A 25,132-nucleotide genomic window follows, 5' to 3' on the forward strand; every position below is an offset into this window, starting at 1 on the left:
CTTAGATTCCTAAAATTCTTTTAGTATGATTTTTCATTGATTCATATATTTTTAAGGCCAGAAGGGACCATTATCCTTTTGTTGGCTGAATATAAAATATTCTGTTCTACCTATGTGATATCCAATTTATAACTCTTTATTATACCACCACTCATATTTTCAAAGCTAGTTACACAGCCCCAGTGTATTTGCCATGCAATTTATCAACATTTATTCTTTATCCAAGTGGCAGACTACTTGTCATAATTAATTATTGAAGTAATAAATAGTCTTATTAATAAAAACTGATGACAAGAGCAGAATGACTTCCTTGATAAAGACTGATGACGGATTTTAGTATCTGACACGACATTCGGTATACTGTGGAGATTGAATCTAAGGCCTCCTGCATGGATAATAAATTGTTATTTCAGAGAATAAAATGATTGATACATTTGCTTTCTGAGGGGGAGGAAAAAAAATCACCTGGGAAAAGCTTCTACTCCCTAACTTATTTAAACAGACTATGGTGAAATTTTCTGTCCTTGTGACAAATTTAACTTTCCAAGAAAAGTGACAGCTCTTTGGCTGTGAGAAAGCAATTGATGCCCGCTTGGGTGCTTGACTTACAGAGTCTCCTAAAAGTCAAATTCGTTTGAAAAAAATCTCCTGGCATTCTTGCTTACATATTTTGCACAATCCCTTGACATTTCTTGGAGGAGTGGCTTCAACCTAGCAAAGGGATGATGGGAAATCATGGCATGTGACATAATGTCAAAATCTGCTCTGAGACAAATGAAGTATGTCAGATTACTTTGCAAAGACCGCCACTGTTCTTATCACTGCATGGCTGAGTTGGCCTGCTGCACAAGCTCATTGTATTTTTCTATTGGTTTGATCTTACCTTTTATGACAAACCAGCCCTTGAGACCATGCATCTTTTGACAACCTGGAAAATGGCTGCGTTGGGATGGGGGCGGAGGGGGGGAAGAGAGAGGCTTTCATACAGAGTAGAAGAAAAATCTGCTGTATACTTTAGTAAATATTTTATTCATAACTATTACCCCAAGTTAAAATCCAAATGACAACTATTGTAAAAATGTCCTCTCCCAGGGAGTACCTAGGATCCAAAAAATGCCTTCCAGTCAGTTTCCTCATTATGTTTAGCTTTTTTCCTATTTTGTCTTTAAAAACAACAACAAAACCCACTTAATTAGTAAGTAGTTTTAGATATTACAAAATAGCCCTAACATATGCTGTGAAATTTTAAACTAAAAACAAAATTGTAACAGTTACTTGCTTTTAAATTCTATGCTGTGAATAAGTTTTATATTTTAATAGATACACTTTAAAATTACTTACTTCTACATATGGCACACTAGAAATTTCTACTTTTGGTCTCAGATACCACCCTGCACACTGTATCTTCACTCTTCTTTTCAGTCTTCTAAATTATGTATAATGAAGGTAGCAGCCTTTTTCATATGAGATACCTTTGTTCTCCTGCTTTAGAATGTTTGTGCTGAAACTAGATATAGTGTAATCTTACAACATATATTTTAGCCACGTAGTTTTTTTTTTTAAATGATGACTGTCTTACACTATTGTATTATGATCTGAAAAGAGAGAGAGAAATGAATAGAGCATTTATTTTTTTCAGCCTATTTAAATGTTCTACCTTAAAGTACAAACATAATATTTCTTGGAAATGAGCAGCCATCACTATATAATTTTCTGTTAATTATTTCTTTTGTATCTTTTATTTTAAAATGGCTTGTAAAAGCAGGCTTAGCAACAATAGAGTAATGATATGGAAATTTAAATAGATTTTTAAAAATGGTGGTCTTTTAAAGTTGTTTTTTATATTGAAAATATTATAAAGTAGTGCAGTTTTTCTATATACATTATATACTGTTCTCCCAAATGCTCATATAACTTAACTATACTATTTGGTTTATGTTATACACTATACTTTAGAGTACTGTAATTCCCATACTTCTTTCTAAATTGCAAGCATGATCATTATCTACCCATAATCACAAATGCAATATAGTTGTCTTAGTCTGAGCCAGATGTAGTTTAGACAAATAAAACTAAGCATATGAATGAGCATCATTTGATTAAAAAAAAACCCTAAATAAATATTATAGAAGTATAATTATGGGATTTAGCCAAAAACACAAGTAGAGGGCCAAGAAAGAACAAACACACAGTAGGAAAAAATCCAGAGGTGCTTACTTCACTTTTTCTTAGTCCTTAATGAGTCAAAATTCTCCATGTGGCCCAGAGATAGTCACATGCACAAAATCTCCTCTAGAATGGCAGTGTATTTATCATTCATTAAACATATGAGGCCAGATGCTGCCAAATTTTGAGTAGTACCTAACCTTACTCCAAAAGTAATCTTGTTGAAAGCAGTGGGGCTATTTGCACAGTAAGATATGATACAGAATTAATCCTGTAACTATTATATTTATGTATCTTGTAAGAGGTGTGGGGGGGGGAGGGGATACGTTGTAGAGTCCTTACTCACACTGACTGTTTGTGTAAGTGCTCTCCAGTTTGAATGGGGGCTCCATAATCTAGCCCTAAATAAATAGTAAATTAGAATGGTTTTGACATCTCTTGTGATATTGTGCTACCTCCAGCTTGGCCATAATTCCATACCAACCTGATCGACAGCAACGGGCATCTTTACATTGACTTCAGTGCACTTCTAAACAAGCCCTTACTGTTCATTTTGGCAGAACAATGGATCTAAGATGGAACTAAAAGGTAAACTGATACAGATAAATGATACCTTAGCACCTGTATGTCTTTACTAGAACTGGAAAATCTATAGCATAAATTAGTCAGAAGCCATATAACTCTTTTCAGCCTAGTTAGTTCATAAATGGACCAATGCTGGACCTGGTCTGTTTTGGAATGGGAGAGATAAAGAGCTACTAAGGGCTTGAGTCTCCTCTGGGTGTGAAACGCTACCATTTAACTACATAGAGTGTAAGGTCCATATTTTCCTTTTTCTAATAGGCTTAGCATGTTGTAGATTTTTAATTCTTTCTTTTCTGTAGGAAAGTGCTGTAAAAGATGGTTCTATGAAATAAAAAATACCTTTTTGGAGATAAAACATTTCAAAACAGAAAAGGATATATAAAATTCCAAACATGGAATGTATAAAAATAAGTTTTAATATTTTGAACAGTGGCATGTTTGTAGAGAATATAATTGTAGTTTCCTCTGCCTGCTCTTAATTAAAAGAGGATTTGCTGATTTCTGTTGACCACATGGGTACTAGTTGCTTAAATTTTGTTGAAAACAAACAATATGCTATTACAATGAATATATGTTTTCCTATATAATGGGCCCAGTCCTCTACTGAGATCTACAGAACTGGTGCTTGTGTATATCTGAAAGCATGGATGCTGTGCAAATCTCCCATATAAAATTAACAGGACATTCTGGTGGATTAACCCTAACTCCACATTTACCATCTGGTTGCTTATTCCCTCATGCAGCTCATATATGAGAGAGTTTAAAAAAAACGTTCTTGAGTAAAATTCTGAAATATAAAGTCAAAGCATTATGTTTCAGAAATGCCAAAACAGTTTTAACAATTCCAGGAAAAAAAATTAATCACCTGAAATATTTTGCTGAAATCCCCCTAAATTCATTAATTGTTTTGGTCAAACTGATTCTGCATTTTTCCAGTGGGAAAAAAATTATGCTGTTTTACTTAGGAGCTGAAGTCCCACCTGAGATGTGGGAGACTTGGATTTGAATTCTTGCTGTAAACCAGGTACAGTCGGGATTCAAACCTGAGTTTTTTACATTCTAGGGAGGGCCCTGAACACCAGTCTGCTGGGTAGCCTGGAGATTGAATGTGCCCCAGAGCTATCTTTTGTACAAGGTGGGTTGTGAGACTATCTATGGGATTAGGATTTGTAGACAAAGACTACAGCAAGGGGTTTGGCACATTTGAGCAGCTTCTTAGCTATGGGGCAGTATCAAGATTTAGGTGGTATTGTGCATGTCTACTGGTGGTGGGAATTTAGGTGAAAAAGTAGGTTTAGATGAGATCTTATTAAAACTGGGCAAAATATTTCAGCTAAAACCATTTTCAAAAAAATAATGCAGATTCAGAGACACTGAAAAACTTTGAATTCATGTCAATTTTGCTGAATTCCTTGTGTCAAAAAATCTGAAATAGTCTATTTCATTTTCACAGTTTTGAAACAAAATGTTTCAGTTTAATGCAAAATGACTTTATTCTGAAATTTTCTTCAATTTTATTTTTTTAATTAAAATGCTAGAAATTGAAAAGAAATGTTTTGGGTCACCTGAAACTTTTTTTAATTTTAAATTGCGGTTGACCTAAAACAAGTTTATTATTATTTTTTTCAACACTGTCAGTGAACCAAAAAGTCAGTTATTTGCGCAGCTCTAATCTAATTAAGATCTGCTCCCTATGCTCCCTATGCTCAAAGCAGCTCTGAACATCCGAAGGAATTTATCTAATAGGGTACACCTTATGCAAACTGATTATATCTAATGTGAGGAAAAAATCAGGAAGAGATGAGCCAGAACTCATTTTTATGTATAGTATTAATAATAGCATAAATTAAGTGTCGACTAGATGACAATAAAATACTGTGAATGAAGTGCAGATTAGGCAGATAACAGGTAGCCTTTATGCAAGGTTTTCTAGGTTATCTTAAATGATAGGAGATTAGTTGGCTGCTAGTCAGCTAGCTCCATCATGAATTTAGAATAGCTAAGTGCACTGGTCATAGGCATTTTTGGATAGCTCTTAATGTAAATTTTGTTTATACAGTTTTGACATGCACTCAGATGAAACATCCTATTTTCATTTTTTAAAGTAAATTATACTAGATGGGAAGATGATTTGCAATGTAATTGGCATAAAGTGAAATCCAACTTTCATGCAAAGGTCAAGATATCCTCTGTTTCATAGTTTTGCAAAGTTTTTACACTTTCCTTTGTGTGTCCTTTGAAGTTTCTGCCTGGTTTTAAAGGAGGCACTATTTTATAAAGCATAGCTTGTAAATAGGGTGACCAGATGTCCCGATTTTTATAGGGACAGTCCCGATATTTGGGGCTTTTTTCTTATAGGTGTCTATTACCCCCATGCCCCGTCCCTATTTTTCACACTTGCTATCTGGTCACCCTACTTGTAAATATGGCCAACAGCATTTACACTAGTAGAATAATTAAATATTAATATGTTTGTAGCAGAGTAGGGCAAGTTAAAGATGAGCTAAAAGCACAAATATGGAAGTTTAAAATAATGTATTTCTATCAACTTTAGCAAGTGTTTGTAGCTTTAGATTTGGCTGTTCCTGACACCTCCACACTAAGTTGGTGCATATTTGTGCAAATGATAAAGCAAAGTTTTTTAAATTTTCTCTTGATGTTAATAATCTCAAGTACTATTTTTAAGTAAGGACTTATTTTTATAACACAGAGGCATTATCTGTAGCACACAGAAGCATGTTTGAGAATGCATGGCAGACACAGAGAAAGCCAATCCTGGTTGCTTTACTCATGGCTTTAGCTTGGAAGAAGGATGGATACTCAATGAGGGGTAAATGTGGCCAAGGGTGTGGAAGCTTCTGATGAATATTTTCACTTATAAGATCACAGACAGAGCTAGAGCTGGATGAATTCTCACTCCTGTTTAATTTTCCTGTATTTACACCCCTTTCATATAGCTACAAATGTTGTCACAATTTGTTGCAAAATGGTTCTTCTGTGTTGGTGAAATTCACCTCTGTGCAAAAGCTGAAAACAATTCCATTCAAAGCAGGGCTTAACTGGTGCATAGGCTTTGTGTGATGCTTCTCAACAGGGGTGAATTCCACCCTCTAAAAATAGTGGTATTCAATTAAGCTAGAGTATTTGTGTGTAAATGTGTGTATCCATGGGCGGCAGGTGAACATGCTCTTGGGGGAGGCTAGTCACTGTGCCCTCCCCCTATGCCCAAAGCCCCCATCAGTGCCCAGAGCACACTACCCCCCCCCACTACTCCCTCCAAGCACCCCTTCAGCCCCAGCACTGGGTGTCACAGCCAGTGTGTCCCCAGACGCAGCATAGTTCCAGCGCTGGGTGGACGGGTGGCACAGTGTGGTCCCAGTGGCTTGATGCAATAGAAAACACATTATGGGCCAAATCTTCACTAGTGTAAATAGGAACAGCTCCAGTGAAGTTAACACTTAATTACACTCCATATTTTTTAAATCCAATTGTGCACGTTCCCACTGAACCATTCCCATTTTTTAAAAATTATCTGACATGTCCATGGGATCTTTTGTTTAGTTTAAATCCTGCCATACAAAGAAAGCACACATAAAGCAAGAACAACTCACTTTCGTTTGAAGGCTTAATGCTACCAGAACCATTTTCGGACTTCTGAGTACAACCTTAACATAGCCAAGCTCAGCCACAACACTTGTACGCTGGAGTAACTCCAGTCATTTACTCATGATTTTGCCCAGTGCAAGTGAAAAGATAATCAACTCCGTTTTTGTATTGATATATTTTCTAAAACGCGCATATGCTCCCAGAAGCATCTCCACATTCACACCTTAAAACTGCTAGAGCACATCAGATGACCCAAGGAGATAATCTATAGCCACCCATGAGATTTGAATGTGTAATCCCAGGATAGGGGAATGAAACTTTACTATCCATGGCATTATTCTCAGTCAGTTTTGAAAGGAAAAGTCTTTCTTTATTGATTTTCCTTACTCCTTTGATATTAAAGCAGGACTGCAAAAAATGACATCTAACTGTCCCATTTTCTCTGCAAATGCAAAAGAATAATGACTAATGATAATGACTTACATTGCTGCAGTCCTGTGTCCTGAGGGATCCTCAGTGCTTTGTAGACTTTGAATAATATAGGAATGCTTTCACCCTAACAACATGAAGCCATACCTGGAACAAAAATACCCGAGGGTCAGATCCTCAGAAGATTTAAACTAAATAGCTCTACTGACTTCAGTGGATTTACACCCATTGAAGATCTGGCCCCATTTTCTAACAGCAACAGCATACCACATTTTAGGACTGGAAATGAATAATATAGCCAATTGCAACTGAAGGGTAATTTTAGGGAAGAAGAATGTACTTACCCAAAATGGATTCTGGTCATTGCTCAGGGTTAACATCTCTACTCTTGCAAAAATTTCTGTGGGTTTTTTAGAAGCATAAGGCCAGGATCTTATTGTGAAATCTTGTCCTGAAAATGTTAAGTTGAGCAGCCTATTACCTATAATATTGTGAATAGACGTTGACTCAGTAGTGACCAAGAGAAAGGATTTGTGGTGCTGTATAAAAGGGACGGTGACTGTCCACACTAATATGGACAACACTTTTACAAAATTGTGAAATTTTGTACGAAGTATGCCTTTTGAGGTATCCTTGGAAAAGCTGCAATTTGTTGCAAATTATCATCTTATAATGTGAGTATCAAAATTGTGTGTGAAATTACAAAAATTTGCTGTATGTTTAATTCAAACATGGCGTGAGTCTGAAAAACACCCACAGGTTAGTTCTTCAGGAATAACAAAGGCACTCTAAACAAGGGCCTCCCCACATCACCCATAGACACCTCAAATAGCAACCTACGCAAAAGGTGCAAACTAGAATTTGCAATTCATATGAAGGACTGATGGCAAAGCAAGTACACCATCAAACTACCTGACCGAAAACACAGCCAGGATTTTTCCAGCAAAAAGGGTCAAGACCTGAAAAGGAAGAACAAAGGCCCCCTAGCCACCTCATCCCTGGGCTGGTGAATTCTAACCAAATTTTGAACAAAAGGGTTGAGGTCCCCATAAACTCTTTGGGCAATCTAGAGAGATTTTTAGAAAACTAGCAGATTTAACCTCCCTACTATCGTTACAAACTCTAACCTGTCATGTATTTTACCTGCTTCAACCTCTAAACAACTCTCATTTCTTTTTCTTAGTTAATAAATCTTTAGTTAATTTCCTAAAGGATTGGCTGCAGCATTGTCTTTGGTGTCAGGTCCTGAGCATCCACTGACCTGGATAAAAAACTGGCCTTGGGGGCAGGTAGAACTAATGTGTGGTGATGTTTAGTTTTAATAACCTTTCATCACAGAAGTCCAGTTCATCTGGCTAGTAGTGTAGCCTGGAGTGTTTAAGGGGACTCTCTGGGACTCCATGTTAAGCTAGTATAGTGATCCAGGAGCACACCTTTGTTGCTGATCTGGTTAAATCTAATTATAGAATATAAAATCAGTGTGGGGGTGAGTCCAGTTTTTTGACAGTCTGACCTGAGTTTGGCCCTCTGAGCTGTGTTCCATACCAGGCATAGTGACAGGATTTCCCTGCGAAATCTCCAGCACTATTCCAAACAGTTACCTGGGTTTTCCTTGGAGATGTTTTCATTCTAGTACAGACCAGGATGGATGATCCTGCTTGGCTTACATCATCAGATAACACCTTGACGTTTTAGTGCTAGTGATAACAGGGCAGGTATACTCCGATCTGAGGCAAGATAGTCTGATTGCAGTTGGAGGAGGACAGGGGGAAGAAGGGAATAGGGGAGCTGGTAAGTCTGCAACCACATGAGTTCTCAAGCTGTAACTGCTACCCCAGTCACAGACTGGTGTGCAAGGCAGCACCATCTGCTGAAGCCATGGATTTGTGGTAGAGGTCACAGAGTTTGTGTGTCCATGCACCAGTATGCATAGGCGAGAAGTGGTAATCCAATCCATCCCCTATAGCCCACTGATCTCAGCACATAGCCCATTTACTCAGTTTTCCCTGAATATGGACTTAGGTATTGATCCCTCTATCATGTAAGGTACGTTAACACCTTCAAAATTTAGGACTGATAATGGCACCTAAGGGTCTGCTCGTTTCTGAAAGTGGAAGATAAAGCAGTATTCATTCCACTTTTCCATATTGAAATCAAATGATAACTCAAACATGCACGTTCTCTTGCATTGATAGTGGCCTTTAAATACTATTTGTTTTGAAAGTGCAGGATAGGCAGTATATTGGAGGGGTAGAGGAGAGCTATATGCATTTCATTATATACTGTCTAATACTTAAGGTTAAACAATTTACTGAAGTAACAAATACTTGAAAGGAAACTGATTAAAATGTATGAAATCTGTATATATTTCATTTTATACAAGTATGCACTTAACTAAAAAGTACAGCACATCTGTTTCTGCAATCACTAACTAAACTGACTTAACATGATTTTATTTGAAAGATGGTTACATTAGACTTGAGAGCTTACATGGATTTGCTTATCTGCATTGTCTACAGGGTTTGGAATAGCAATTCATTATAATGCATTATACTTTATTTATAACTCACAAATGGCTTAGAGATTTAGATTTTGCCATTTTATTCCTAAATCCCATCTTACTGTTTAGTGCCAGTATCCATTAGGTAGGATTGTTATGGGCAAACTAAGTAAAGGAAAAGCGGTCAGAGCTTCATAGGACAAGCTATGAGGATTCATCCATAGAAAGCCCCAGTTCAGTTTTGAGGTCAAAGTGTAAGCAAGTTTGCTTGATTTTTTTTAATTTTTTTTAAAGGCTAGAAAATGCACATTAGTAACTAATGAATATCATAGAAAGCTGGGTCACAATGTACATTCAGATTTTTAAAAATACAATTGAAACAGTTATAACTTAATTATGTTTACATATCTCTATTTGTTATTGCCTGACTCCGAACAACCCGTGTGAGTTGAAGTGTTCAGGACTCTCATAAGGTTCTCGGAATTTCTGCTGTCAGATCATAATCTTAATAAAATGTATTCTTCAGTATTATAATTATTGAGGTATGGACCATAATAAAATTATCTATATTCCTATAAATACACCTTTATAATTCCATACATGGAAATCCAAGGATATAGCCCTCAGAAAGGGATGATCAGGTTCTGGAGAAAGAATACCAGAGGCAGAATTACAAAAGAAAAATCCCAAACAGGGGAAAAACTATTGTATTTGAATGTGCTTTTAATCAAACATGCTTCAGAATCTTGCTTTTAGGGCCTGTAGGAAGCATTCTTCTAGAGCAGGGGTTCTCACAACAAATTTTTTTGGTGGCCTAAGAGTGCGGCCACCAATTCTTGCTGATCGCTGCCCTGACAATTGTTCCTAAAATACTTAACATAGGAAAAGCCAATAAATATGCACAATACACATCCAAATCATTGTAATTTATTCATGTAGCTTTTTTTTACTCAGCAATAAAAATAATGTGCAGTTGTCTCTATTCATTACTGGACCTACACAGAATAGAAACACAAATAAGGCGCTTTGCATGTTCTTGACTTTTTATTGTTTTCTTCTGCTTTTTTTTGTTGCTTTTTAAAAAAAAAACTTGCTAGCTGGCAAGTCTGCTGCTGTGAAAAGTGATATTTGTTAATATCACTTTCCACAGAAGATTTACTCAGCTCAGGCAAGGCCTGGGACAAATTAAGCCCTGGATGGGGAGGTGGGCAGCGAGGGACAATGTTGCGGGGTGGTGAGCCTGAGGCTGGAACCATAGCCTGCAACTGCATGGACAGAGCCTGAAGCCCTGTGGCTGAAGCCTCCCCCTCCCGCCCCCCACCCGGGAAAGTGAGGAATTCACCAGCTGCCTGCACCTCCAACATTTGTGTCTCCAGAGAGAGGCAGGGCCCAACCCCTGCTGGCAGCCTTGGGAGAGGAGGCCACTACTTTGCTTCCCCCTAAATCACAGCCCAAGAGTCTGTGGCCGCAAGAAAAGCCCCTAGTGGGATGCATGAGGCCATGGGGGACGCAGTTGAGAAGCACTGGGCTAAAGGCTGCTTTTCCTTGAAGAGTGGGTGGGGAAAGTACCACATCATAGAAGGGGCACCTGCGAAAGTTAATGGTGTCTTTCTCAGCATTCACTTACATTGACAATGGCAGTAGAGCTTGGCTTCATGAAAGGAGGGTCTCAGCCATCCTGGTTGAAATATGTTGTGGACAGGACTTTGGATAAGCAGTACCTTGTTAGCAAGCGGTCATCTTGTTAGTTATGTTTAGGCTCTGAAACACATTGATTGTTTCACATGTAACTTTTTGTTTATAATATTTTTGTGTTATCACTGGCATCTCTAAGCTTTGTTCAATAAACTTATTATAAGCAAATCTCAGGCTACATCAACACTACACACCTCAGAGCTTGGTGTAGAGTCTACATGTAGCTACACGCACAGTGAAAAGCAGGAGGTATCTACACTGCACTCCGTAGCTACGTGTGTCAGTGAAAGGCTGTGGCGGGGGGGAGACAGTAGAGAGAGGCTGGGCCAGACTTTTCCTACTGTGGAATAAGTCAGCACAAAATGTGATTTTTTCCCCCCTCTCCCCCCACTTTTTATTCAGGGGTAAGCACACTCTCTATGGTGTACCCATGAAAATAGATGTGGAATCTTTTGCAGGGGGGCACTCCAGGAACAGGGAGCTGCCCAACACTGTCTCCGCTGCCTCCTCTCTGCTGGAGCCTTTCCCCATTGACAGTAGGGTGACCAGACAGCAAATGTGAAAAAGCAGGACGTGGGGGGGGGCGGGGTAATAGGAGCCTAGATAAGAAAAAGTCCCAAAAATCAGGACTGAGCCTATAAAATCAGGACATCTGGTCATCCTAATTGCCATCATATTTTTCCTGCTGTGAGGAAAGTCTCTGGCAAAGGGGAGGTGGTAGGGAGAGGGACTGAACCTTTCCCAGCTGCCTGGCAGAGACTTTCCTCCCTTTCCACAGTCTTTCCCTGCAGTGGGGAGAGGCTGCAACAGAGGGGAGCTGGTGGAATCTTTTCCCAGGCCTTGCCCTGCCAGACCCTTTCCATGCGGGGGGAGCCTTTGTTTCTTGTAGTGGGGAAAGACTCCAGCTGCAGCAAGGTAGCAATATATCACATTGCTAAAAATAGCAGTGTAGAGGGGCAAGCAGGGCTTGGGTGAAGAGAATATGTTGGTATTGTGGCAGAGCTCCAAGCTTGTCCCCATAGGTCTCGCACTTCTAGGCGGTTTATGTTAACCTCAGTGGCTCACTGTGACCTTCCACATAGCCCTTCTCTCTCTAGGGCCAGGGTTACAGTTTACTGAGCCCTTTTCATCATAAGCCAGCAAGGAGGTTGGTGAGAGAACTCCCACAGTCTCTGTTGTCCCTGGGGGCTTGTTTCAGAACAGTTTAGCCTCCTGTCCTGACAGGGGCCTGACTTCCCCTCCCAGGAGGTGTTCCTGTAGTGATGGGTTGGGGGGAACCCAGGCCCACCCTCTACTCCAGGTTCTGGCCCAGGGACCCTAATCGTAGCAGCTATTGGCAGCCAACCTTTCACTGCAGGAGTTGCTACATTTCCCTGGGCCACTTCCCTACAGCTCTCTTCTTCACCCTTACCTTAGGGCTCCCTTACTGATGGCTTGAGGGTGTCTTCATTAACCAGCCCTTCAGCCGCACTTCCCCTCCTCTGGCTCCGCAGATTTTCTCTGCCTGACTGGAGAGAAATATTTGGGGGCCCTAGTTTTATAAATTAATGGTCAGCAGGTTTAAAACAAATAAAAAGAAGTTCTTCTTCACACAGCGCACAGTCAACCTGTGGAACTCCTTGCCTGAGGGGGTTGTGAAGGCTAGGACTATAAGAGTCTTTAAAAGCGAACTGGATAATTTCATGGAGGTTAAGCCCATTAATGGCTATTAGCCAGTATGGGTAAGGAAAGGTGTCCCTAACCTCTGTTTGTCAAAGGGTGGAGATGGATGGCAGGAGAGAGATCACTTGATCATTACCTGTTAGGTTCACTCATTCTGGGGCACCTGGCATTGGCCACTGTCAGTAGACAGGATACTAGGCTAGATGGACCTTTGGTCCTACCCAGTATGGCCGTTCTTATGATCTTATGTCCTTATATGTTAATAGGAAAGGAACAAATCCAAACATGACATTTAAAAAAACAGCATAAGAAGGCTTCAGAGAGAATTAGTAACGTTTAGAAAAGGAAACAAATCAAGCAAGAGACTCTGGACAACCAGATAATTTAATAAAACTACTATAACTGAATACACTTACAGTAATATGGACATATAAGATGCCCTTTATTAAAAGGGGCCCATTAGATTACATTTTAGACTAATGGATAAAGTTCCCATCTCAACAGAAGCCCCAGAGTAGTTATCTGTGAATTTCAAACTTGTCCACAGATCTTGTGATGGGTCATGGTACCATTATTCATTGGAAATAGTGCCTCACCTATAGTGAAACATGATAAATGCATTAGCAGAATCACATTATCTCAGGATAACAGTCCCATTAAGACTTGTCCCCACTTCACTTTAAAGCACTTCCTGAAAGTTAGTGACTCAATTCACTCAGCAGAAACCCCACTTTGATATGATATACTGGATGGGTTTTAATTACTGCATCCTTGGGGACTTTCCCTATGAATATATAGCTTATCAACAATAGGGATTGAACAAAAATAACCAATTCCCAAGTTCTCCAGAAAGTTTAAAGAGAAAGGTAACTTCAAGTGACAGTCATTTTCTAACCTGAAAAAAAACATTTTCCCCATGAATCGTTTAAGATTCAAATATGAATTTTGTAGCTAAAAATAAATTTCCACAATGTAAGATCTAAAATTTTAAGAGGATCTCAGAGCTGCTATCCTCTTGGCTGGAAATATCTTTCAGATTTGAAGTCCTCATGGCTTCTGCATTCTCTCTTGCTTTCCCCATAATAGATCCCTTTACCAGTTCTTGTATATCAAAGCAGTGTTAAGAGCTTTATATTTTTCATTTGATAACTATGTATACTTCAAAGAAGTCTCTAGAAAAATACAGACTGGTCTGCTCTAAATTGTTGTTGCATTTGTTGATAATTACACCTTTCTTGCATATACTTTAGGAATTCAGTAAGGCAAGTACTTATGAATAAAGGAATCTCTTCCCTGAACCACTGGTGTTTCATATGACTGAGACTTGACTTTGTGGGGCAACCTTGTTCAAGCCAACCTTTTTGGATGGGATATATGTGGCTTGGGACTCTTTGTGGTTTGTTTCCAGAAGGGAGATGGACAATAGGTCTGATTGGGAAGTGCCTTCTGGATGCTGTCCTGCTACAAAAGACACCATTTGATATGAGCATTTGTTTGTACTGTAGTTTTGTATTTGTGTACTATTCTTTGCTTAAATATCAACAAAAGGAGTAAAAATACTGTTGCAATTTCTTATTTTTCTTTAATCTTTTTATCTGTTCTTTATAACTAATTTTATTTTTTCAACAATAAAGATAGTACTTAGTATTTATATGACACTTTCACCATACATTAATTAATATATAATTTACCCTGAATGATTTTTACTGTATCTTATTCTTCTGTCTTGGTAACTTTGCTTCAGCCATTGACTGTAGTTAAAGTTAGCTTACTTGATCTTGAAGAGAGATTTACACATGTTTTAAGAGCGGGGCGGCTCTAGGCATTTTGCTGCCCCAAGCACAGCAGGCAGTCCGCCAAAGCCGCGGGACCAGTGGACCCTCTGCAGGCAAGCCGCCGAAGGCAGCCTGCCTGCCGCCCTCGCGGCGTCGGCAGAGCGCCCCCCGTGGCTTGCTGCCCCAAGCACGCGCTTGGCGTGCTGGGGCCTGGAGCTGCCCCTGTTTAAGAGCAGAGAGATCTTTGCCCTGATTGACGGTAAAGAGTGTTTTATGTTGTTTTGTCATTAAATCTCTTCACCTATTTGTACCACCTTTTTTGTGTTACCCTCTGTAACTTGCATAATTTAATTCCTCCCTAATTTAAATAAATGTCCAAGCAGTCCTGCAGTGACTCAAGAAAAATACTAAGAGGTTCCTAACTTTGTAACTATTTAATTTTATACTGGGAAACCAGTCTTCAGCACAGCAAAGGCTCCAACATCAGAATTTCAGTACAGCAAAGACTGACATCTAAATTATGATCTCTAGAGAAAGTAAAATGGCTTTATTTGAATGGAAGAAGAAATGTAATGATTTGAAAAAAAAATCTCTAGTTGACATCTACAGACTCTTATATCGATTAACTATTAAAATCTACCAATAAACTAGTATTTAAAAATCTGGTTTATAAATGCAAAAGATTGGAGTTAATTTCTTCACTTAAAAAAATATGTAATTTTGACTTTTACATGTTCATAATATCACTAGTTATTTGGTGATTCTTTAATCTTCCGATACTTGACAATAAACAACAGAGTTTTTTAGAAATGCTACATTTTTTGAGAAATTTAAAGCATGGATTATTCTATTTAAAAATTGCATATTGCCTGCATGAGGGCAGAAATATTTAACTAACAAGATATTAACAAAATGGATCACAGTTTCTAAAAAAAAACAAATTCTTGTCAATTTATTTTGATCTTATCTTAACCAAGATCCTTGTGATCTCCCTACTGAATTCACATTCATTGACCACTGCCTTCTCTCCTTCATCAATGGCCACATTCACCTACCTTGCAATCCTCCTCTAAGCTACAATCCGTCAACATTCCTAATTTATCTAAAGTTCTGCTTTTTCTTCCCCTCCCTCACAGCCAATGATCTAAGTTCTCCACCACACTTATCTCCAGTATTCTCTTCTCCCTTCCACCAGTCCCAAGCCCTGGCTTCCCTCTCACTGCTGCTTTTTCCACTGCTGCTTTTAACTACAGAGCACTTCTGGATAAAATACAGGGGTAATGGTGATTTTCTCCACTGCATATTTATCCTCTTCTCATACCAACTCTGCCACCAAAGAGCAGAATTTCTTTTACTTGATTGGTTCCTATACTTACAACCCTCTTGGCTTTTCTCCAAGTTTGGCTTGCTCCACCTCCTTTTCATTCATTCTCCCTCTCAAGCTCATAATCTTGCCAACATTTTCAAAGACAGTTTCTTAAAAATTCTGTAGATTTTTGCCTTCCCTCCCTCCCCTGTGCCCCCCCCCTGCTTCCTGTATTATGTGAGTGAAAATGTTCATAATTAAAGCAGTTTTAATCTGCATAACCCAAGTGCATCTTGTTCATGCACAGTATGTTACAATCAAATTCTTCTTAAGAAAGAAGCTGTTGTTATGTGTCCTCAACTTATTTTTAAACTAAAAAATCAAATGCATTTATTTTTGGGGAATATAAGCCCCCCCCTCCAAATAATATGCATTCTAGAATAACCATTTATCTTTTTGTCAAACAGGCATATGTAGAAAAGTCGCCCTCCGGGAGGTTCAATGAGGTGACAATAGTTTTGATATAACTATGGACGTTTGCATCATCTCTCCTCACCCTCAAAAACCTGATTCTGAAAAAGCCCCTATTATCTGTCACCTTGAACCAAAATGCCAGACATTGGCACATCAATATGTCAAAAAAGTAGATCTTTTTCAAGTGGGGGCACATTCCACTCCTCAAGAACTATATTATGAGTTGATACAGGAGGACACTGGGTAGCTTTAAACCAGTGTTTCTCAAACTGGGGTCGCCGCTTGTGTAGGGAAAGCCCCTGGCGGGCTGGGCCGATTTGTTTACCTGCCCCGTCCGCAGGTCCAGCCGATCGCGGCTCCCACTGACCGTGATTCGCCACTGCAGACCAATGGGAGCTGCTGGAAGCAGCATGGGCCGCGGCAACCCCAGTTTGAGAAACACTGCTTTAACCTCTGAAAAGTCAGAAGAACAATTCTTTAAAGAGAAACAAATCAATGAGATAAAACACTAGCAAATGTTGGCTGCTGGTTCCCTATTCTATTTAGCTATTTATGCCCCTGTTCTATCGTTCTACCAGCCCACAATTTGGCCTCACATAGCTTTATCCAATCTATTTTCCATATTTTATAATGTTATTCCCAATCTAATTAAAATCCTATATTCCCAAATATGCAGTTCAGATAAAAAATTGGCCAGTTTCCATGTAGAGTAACCAGATGTCCCAATTTTATAGGGATGATCCTGATATTTGGGGCTTTGTCTTGTATAGGTGCCTATTATCCCCCACCCTCATCCTGATTTTTCACACTTGCTATCTGGTCACCCTATTTTCATGATATTTTGGTGTAAAATAATCAACTGTATTTAAAATGGGAAATAGACTGAAAATCTTGCAAGGTCAATGGGACTTACCTGCATTAGTAAGGTTTGCAGGATCAGGCCCTATATATACTATACGATGAGATCATCTGGGTTTCATAGTGTTCTTACTTGTGCTGTTCACTCTACAATACTGCATTGTATTTGTAGAAAAATAGGAGAAAAAATACAGAAAAAGATTATATTAAATGCTTACAAATCAACTGATGATAAACTGTACTTGGAAGTTATATTTGGTATTTCTTTTGTTTATGAAATAAGTTTAATCAATATTTAATATCTCTTTGTATATTTCAGAACAGTCCTTTTTGCAGTCCCAACTGACTGGACTAGAAATGAACATATTAAAATCTATTTTAAGCTTTAGAATCTATTAATTTTTAAAAAAATATAATGAAAAAACACTGTCACCGATGGGTCAAACACACCCTCTTTCCTGTTATTTTCTTTCTGTGTGGTGGTAAATACAGAGGTGTTATCTCTTTGGCATTATAAGAACTCCAGGCAAGAGATACAATACAACGGACTAGCACTTTCATTTAAGAATGGGAGCAAAAAGACAGAGGGAATGATAAAGACAGACAAGGAAAGATGGGCTGGCAATCAGAAGGTGAGGAAAGGAAGTACTGCTATATTTTTTGAGCCAAAAAAAGAAATAGAACAGATTTTAAGACACTTACAACAGTCTAAAACTTCAGAAACAACACAGAACCCAGCAATCATAATGGTAGATGTGAAGCATTGATTTTGCAGGATGAGAGATAGCATAGCCATCTCACAAACATAATTTTGGATAGTGTCTTATTGTGAGCGCTTTTTCTCTTTGTTTTTTATAAGCTAGCTCTAAAAGATTTAAAGATCCAATTTCCAGAACTGGGATTTAATTCATCTTTCCATGATTGCTCTGAACTCCTGTTAATATTAATTATATAATACTTATTGTTGTATTTCATTTGCTTGTAATACTGATAATATGGGAGTGCACCACACATATGAAAGGCCAAATCCATGGATTAAATACCAGGTTTTGCTCTCAGTATTTCCATGGTGATTCTTTCCCCATCTGAGGCCAAAGTGACTACTTAGGCCCAATGGGTGAATTAACTTTTAGAGGCCGTATCATCGGGTAGCAATTGATTTCTCAGGGATCGATATATTGCGTCTCATCTAGACGCGATATATCGATCCCCGAACGCGCTCCTGTCAACTCCGTAACTCCACCAACCCGAACGGCGGTAGCGGAGTCGACATGGGGAGTCGCGGACATCGATCCTGCGCGGTGAGGACGGTAGGTAATTCGATATAAGATACTTCGACTTCAGCTACGTTATTCTCATAGCTGAAGTTGTGTATCTTATATCGATTTTCCCCCGTAGTGTAGACCTGCCCAATGTGTGACTGCTGCAGGGTGAGAAAAGAAGATCCACACAGTGGTAGATCCAGTAGCCCTGCTTCTCTCCTACCTGTATGCACTGCTGCATAGGGAACCACATGGGTCTGGACTTTGCATAAGAAGTGTGCAACCAGCTGCATAATTCCCCAGACCATCCCCCTTTGTGCAGTATAGTCGCACAAGCGCCGCTGCCATTGTTCAAGAAGGAATAGGCTGGCTGTTCTCTTGCCGGCAATACAAAAGGATTTGCCTCCCTTTGGAGCAAAATCTATTCTAATGGACAGCTTTTTACTGGTGTAGAGCACTGTGTCCATTATAAAATTGGACTGCATTGCCAATGTAAAGTAAGGTGATGTATTGGAAACACAGGCTGAGAAATAGAAACTGCAGATTGTATATGAGAAACCTGGGAAACTTCCCAGATTATGTATCTGTCCTTTTTTTTTTAATAATGTTACCAGAGAAGAGGCTGAACCAGAAGCTGGTTGTTTTGTTTAGGGCAGGTCAGGCTGGGAGGACATTTCATTAGAAAATCCATAACAAAACAAAGCAGCATTTTCCTTCTTTTTCTCGTTCTCTTCTTGTGCGTCTGAACTCTTTTCTTTCACTGAGTGGCACTGGTGTTGCATGCTGATGAAACAATGATACCTGAGCCAACCCTGGGCTGTCATCTTCTTATAAATTAGGTTCCAAGTTTCTGACCCAGTTCCTTTGAAGTAATTGTCCATTACTTTTCCTTTTCTAGCTACAGGCACGTTTGATACCAATAACAAGAAGGATTTTTGAATGTGGTTATTGGTTGTCCACTAGTAATTATTAGAGTAGAACAGCAAAAGCTTCTGTGATGCTATCTGACATATTTGCTTAGTCTTTGGGCCAGATTCTCAGTGGGTGTAAATAGGTGTAGTTCAACTGAAGCCAGTGAGACTATGTGAATTTATTCCAGCAGAGGAGCTAGTCATATATTTTTTTCCCCTTGATAATCAACGTTACTTTTCTCATACCTTCTTTCAATCTGCATGAATTTTCCTCCTGTTTCCTTCTTTGATGAACCTTTGCTAAGTAGAATAACCAGTATAAAAGATTCTTCTCAGATATAGTTAGTTTGGATGCTGTGTGTGTATGTATATATATATACATACACACACATATTGCATCCAAACTAACTATACTAGGAGAATGTCAGAGCTGCAGCCAGCACTCAAAAGTTAAGTAATGTCATAATTAAGGTTGCTCAGAAACCAAAAAATAGGAAACACACAATTAGTGGCCATTTTTGTGAAAAATTTAGTTTGTGACTTATCCAGCTTCACATAGAAACTCTGTGTCAGAGGCAGAGATGGAATTCAGTTCTCCAGGATGGCATTTATCTTCTTTAACTGAGACGATCTTTCCTCTTTCTGCAATCACAGCATCTCTCTGTACACACCTCCCAACTTCTGCTCCAAATGAGCTGGGGATCCTTCAGACAACAGCCTAATTCACTACACAATTCTGATTCATCCTCAGAGCACCATGCATCCAGTGTACTGAATGAGACAGAGACCCTATGGAAAATATAATATATGCTCATGTGAGTAAAAATAGTTCTGGTAGGCGTGTGCTGTAGAAGTCTAGGCCCTTTTGCTCCTATTCCCCTCCTCCGAGTCTGACCTCTTCCCCCTCCTTGGCAATTGTCTCAGTCCTCCTGCCTCAATCTCCCTCTATCAATCTGCTTCCTTCCTGTTTATTAAGCATGGGGTGGCACTGAGAACACAACACAATCTCCTTTGCTCTTGATTCTAATGATGGCACACAGTCAGTTGTTCTGTGGGGATAGTATGTGCTTTGTCTAGTCAGGAGACAGAAGGTGTGAGGGAATGGAGCATGCTTGGTGCAGATGGAACCTTCTGAGAATTTAGCTCTAACAATTCTCCACTGAACATGTGGAAATTGTGATATTTCAGAGGCAAAAATTGGGCAGATTTCCATGGGGACAGCAAAAGGCAAGCTTTTACACCCTCCAAAGCAAAGCAGCGCTAGAGCTTTTCAATGAAATGGCTTACAAATTTTATCATGGGCGAAACAGCATCTTTTTTTCCTAATTTTGTTCTAAAAAAATTCTGTTTATATTTGCTGAAACATTCCTACACATTTCCTCCTGGAGCATACATCCAGCATTGAGAATGTCATTGTGAACTCTTAATTGTGGGTGGTGGTCTATGCAAATGAATACAGTCTTATAATGGAAAGTAGTACACAACGTTAACTAGTTGTCACTACCAGAGCTACCTATGATTATATCAGGAAAAACTGCTACACTTGAGATTGCATATGTGTTTCAATTTCAACTCCCTGATTTTTGTAATTATATCTTTCCAAAACTTTTAACTATTGAGTTGAAATTTTTAAGGTCTCGATTCTGCCTCAAAGGGAATTATTTTTCCATTTCTCTTAGTCAAAAACAGTTCCATCATGTTTTAGTAAAAGGAGAACTGGATGGGGGAGGGGAGGGAAGGAGAGGGAAATATCCTATAGCATATATCATTTTGAAACAATTGCAACATGGAAGGCCAAGGATAGAAAACAGAAGTTTGTCATGGACAGAGTCCCCATTTGAGGAAAAGTGTCTGAGTCTTCTGGTGAAAATTTATTTTAATACAACCATGTAATGGACCCTTAAATATTACACTTTGCCTAAGCACTATAGAAATTGATTTTTTTTAATGTTTCCTAGAAAAATGTAGGAAAGGGTTGCCTGGTCAAGAAATAGGAAACGGAGACAGAGTACAACAGCCCTGAATGGCATGTTGATGTTCTTACATAGACTAACGTATTCCAAAAGAGCTAGTGATGCAAGAAGCAGCATTAATGATCTTTGTTCACTCTGGGCCAGATTGAGCTACTCTTATTCATATTGATACAGTCTGAGTCTTCCTCCACAAATGGTCTCATTGACTTCAGTAGCACAACTGGAGTAAAGTGATACTATAACTCCATGTTAAATATCAGAATCTGTCTCTGTGAACGTGTATGAGAGTGAGATACAGACCAGAGTACTGCTACTAGTCATTTAAATCATAGGTGCAAGACAGCTGTGTTGGGCACCACGGGTATTGATGGAATTGGGGGGGCCTGGAAAAACCCTCTGCTTGCCTAACTGGGGACTTTCAAGATTGGACCAGAGAGGCCTGTGAATCCCTGGCCTCTGCATTCTTGTTTGACTTTCCATTTGCTTGCAACCACATCTACCTCTCCTACAGCCAGCGATGGGTACACAGCTCAATGGTACATAAAATCTCCTGGAAAATAGAGGGTTAATATCTTCCCCACCTTTCATGTTTATATGGGAGGGAAACATAATGCCTAAAGAATAAAAGGCTGAATCCAATGCCCACTGAAGTTAGCAGGAGAATGTCTATTGATTGTAAGAGAAACTGGATTGTGCTCATAGAGATAATGTGTATTATTGGGCTTATAGCTATATATTGATTGATTGATTGTGAACTCAATCTTAGATCAGATTATTATGAGCTCAGTACAATAATCAATCTGTACTCAGTGAAGCACCATAATTACCTTTCATTTGGAATCCAGAGTTTGTTGATTGAGTTTCCCAAAGTGAGAGTTTGTTTAATGGAACCTAATGAATTTCTTCGGAGAATTATTTTGTTGTTAATTATTAGCCTGAATTAAATGGGGTGCCTGAGTGCTCCAGAAAAAGAAGAGAAAAATCAAAAGCTGCATATAGAGGGGGAAAGAAAGATCTCCGGGTGTAATTGAAGTTAATGTACATACATCACATCAGAATCATGTTGTTTTATGTTTCTTATTTAAAGAGCTTTAGTTTAATTTTAAATATACATGGGGAGAAAAATGCAAGGCATGTACCTGCTATTACAAAGAAATGCCAAGCTTGAGATTTCAATTATTTTTTTAAGTTTAACCCACTTGCTTCCCACCCATACTGATTGTTTCACTATAGTTTCTTTATCTCTCACCACCATTTAAAATACAGTATAGGCAACATAAAGGTACAATTAAAGCCCTTGTTCTGTTTTTTTCTCTGAAAATAAATTCTAACCCCATGAACTTTGTCCACACATACAGTATTTCTTTATGACAGTGTCATTTGGTGTGCTAGGAGGTGGAATGCTAGTAAGAACAAATGAGATTGTTAGTGTTAGTACTCATTGAGCTCTGTCAGTGTTTCATTAACACAGAGAGAAGCACTGCATTACAGCCAGGACTTAACTTTCCTATTAGAAATTATAACATTAAGTGGCCCCTATGACACTGAAATTACCTCATAACTAAGAAGAAACTATATAGCATTTTTATGTACTATAGTTACATCCCTAATTAAAAATATATTAGTTAGAAGTACAGAGAATTTACTAAAGACTCACTCCACACTACAAAATGATCAGTTAAGTATATTAGCTCAGTAGTCATTTCTGTAAGGAATGGACTTTCGTAATGACCATTTGCACTAATCATTGCCTCAGCATTTGCAGATTTTGATTCATGTTGCTGGAAAATATCTGTTTGTGGCCTCAAATCTCCCTGTGCTGTGCTTGCCTGAATCATCAATGTCAAGGAAAATGTACTTTTGGTATCCAAGAACAACAGGCCTATGATTTAGTAAATTTCAGATAAGCTCTATTTGAAATAATAACAACAAGGAATAGCAAACTACTAGTACAAGAATGAGCCAATTCTGTCAGGTTAAATATATGTCATTTGAAACAACTTGTGGGTAAAACTCTTTTCATGATTAAGGGAAGAGGGGCAGGGAGCAGCCTCTGCAGAGCTGTTACTCCTCTCCCTCTTTGTGTATGTGGGCAAGGAGTGGTAATGAATGCAAAAGCATTTTTCTAGGTGAACCTATTGCCCCTTCTTTTGAGAGTTTGGCCTATACAACTGCAATGACTGCATATATATCTTTTTTCTGCAATGTTTTTTAAACATTAACCTGTCCTTGCCTTCTTCCTTTGTCTTTTCTCTCCTCGTCTTTAAACAAACATTATGTGGCATACTTAAATACAGGAATGTCGCATGGTAAGAGACGTGATTAGCAATGTTCCAATAACTAAATCCATATTAGTGAGCCCGTGAGCAGCTTTGTAAGTGATTTGGTGTAAGTCTAAGATGCCACCAGCAAATGCTTGAACCAGGCATTTATTTACAATGTAATCCATAGTTTGTGACTGGTGTCTACAATCACATTGTTTGTTGTCGCTCATCTTCCAGAGGTGTACGAGATGGCAGCATGTGCCGGGGATGGTCTAAAATGGTTCAATTCGGACCATTGTTTCTGGGATAGGTTGAAGTCTGGAAGTTCTTTTTGGGGGTTGGCAATCAGGTATTATTTTGGGAGATTATCTCAGAATTCTTTCCAGTAAGCCTCAGGATTGATTGTGAATGCATTAAGAACTTTAGCCCAATCTTAAAAAGGTTTATGAGATTTCAGGTGTGTCCATAAGGTTTTGGAGGCTCTCATGAACTGGTAAATTCAAGTTGGTCATGATTTGATTGTATTCACAAACAGTATGTGTGTCCATCCAGATTTTGGGTGGTGGTATATGGGCCGAAGTGGGAAACATTTGAACCAGCGTTGGTTTTAATGCCCAAATTATGATTGTGATCACATCCAGAGATATGGTATGTGAATATCCTGTGCAAACTTGTGTGTGATATTCAGCGGTTGACTATACCAGTGCTAGACTTGCTGTTCGAAGTGTGTGTGCATCTTCACCCGTGCTAGGGCCGCCAACTCATTAAAACAAAGTAAGTTAAAGTAAGTTAAATTTTAAGCACATGCATAAATCCAGTTGATTTTAGTGGCTTAAAGTTAAGCACATGATTAAATGCTGTCTTGAATAGGGATGTTTTTCTGAATCAAGGCTCTCAAATCAATCCCGTCCTGTTTTTTTCAGTTTCCAGATTTCAGATAGTATTACACATGTGCTTAAAGCTAAACGCATGCTTAAGTGCTTTACTGAATTGGGGTCTTGTGCACTAGAATGACATTCTTTTTCTCTCCTCCTTCCCCACTGAATAAGTTTTATTGACAAAGACAATCCTTAAATTCTGTTTCTTAGTCTTCTATATTTTTTTCCAATTCTCGTATATATTAACAAATAATTATGGAACCACTGCAGTTATAATGAGATTTAATGTACCTGGAAAACTATGTACAGTGACTTTACACTATGCAAAAGAGACAATGGGAAGGCTGCAGCCAGGGGTGAGGCTGGAGAAACATGTGGCTACAGAAAAACACATCAGTCATTTAACTAATGCACTTTTGGACATGTGTTCCAGTGCAATTTGTGCTGTTATCTTAAGTAATACATATCTTTCCCCCAAAAAAAGCTATGAAAAGGAACTTAAGGGGAGGGTGAGTGATGGACAGAACATTATATGTAGAAACATTTCTAAAAGCTTTCCCTCTCTCCTGTTTTCGAATGGCATGACACAGCATTGCTCTAGGTAGATATAGACTGCCTGTAGGATGTATGGCCAGCTAGCACATTTACTACAGACTGTAGTCTGTACAAGCCAGAGATGCTGGCAGAATGACTCTTCTGCTAGACAGGTACCCGACACTCCTCCACTTAGGCTACCCACCATTGTAAGCTTCCATGAGAGAAAGCAATTACCCTCTAATGTTCAGTGA

The 25,132-nt window shown here is 38.8% G+C and overlaps 1 long non-coding RNA gene across 5 annotated transcripts in view; it reads right to left on the reverse strand.

The window, feature by feature from the left end:
• The window catches only part of LOC120384562, a 119,562-nt gene that overhangs the window by 40,317 nt on the left and 54,113 nt on the right, over positions 1–25,132 (reverse strand). For 2 of the 5 annotated variants that reach the window (XR_005588948.1, XR_005588949.1), the window contains 4 exons: positions 17,112–17,211; positions 10,914–11,047; positions 6,841–6,933; positions 1,342–1,595 (listed from right to left, as the gene is read on the reverse strand). This is a non-coding gene — a long non-coding RNA (uncharacterized LOC120384562). Of the gene's footprint in view, positions 1–1,341; positions 1,596–6,840; positions 6,934–10,913; positions 11,048–13,131; positions 13,240–17,111; positions 17,212–25,132 lie in introns of those variants that run through there. The other 3 variants (XR_005588947.1, XR_005588950.1, XR_005588946.1) reach the window with 2 other exon arrangements.

The sequence above is a fragment of the Mauremys reevesii genome, linkage group 16 (genome assembly GCF_016161935.1).
Source record: "Mauremys reevesii isolate NIE-2019 linkage group 16, ASM1616193v1, whole genome shotgun sequence".
Lineage (NCBI taxonomy): Eukaryota > Metazoa > Chordata > Testudines > Geoemydidae > Mauremys > Mauremys reevesii.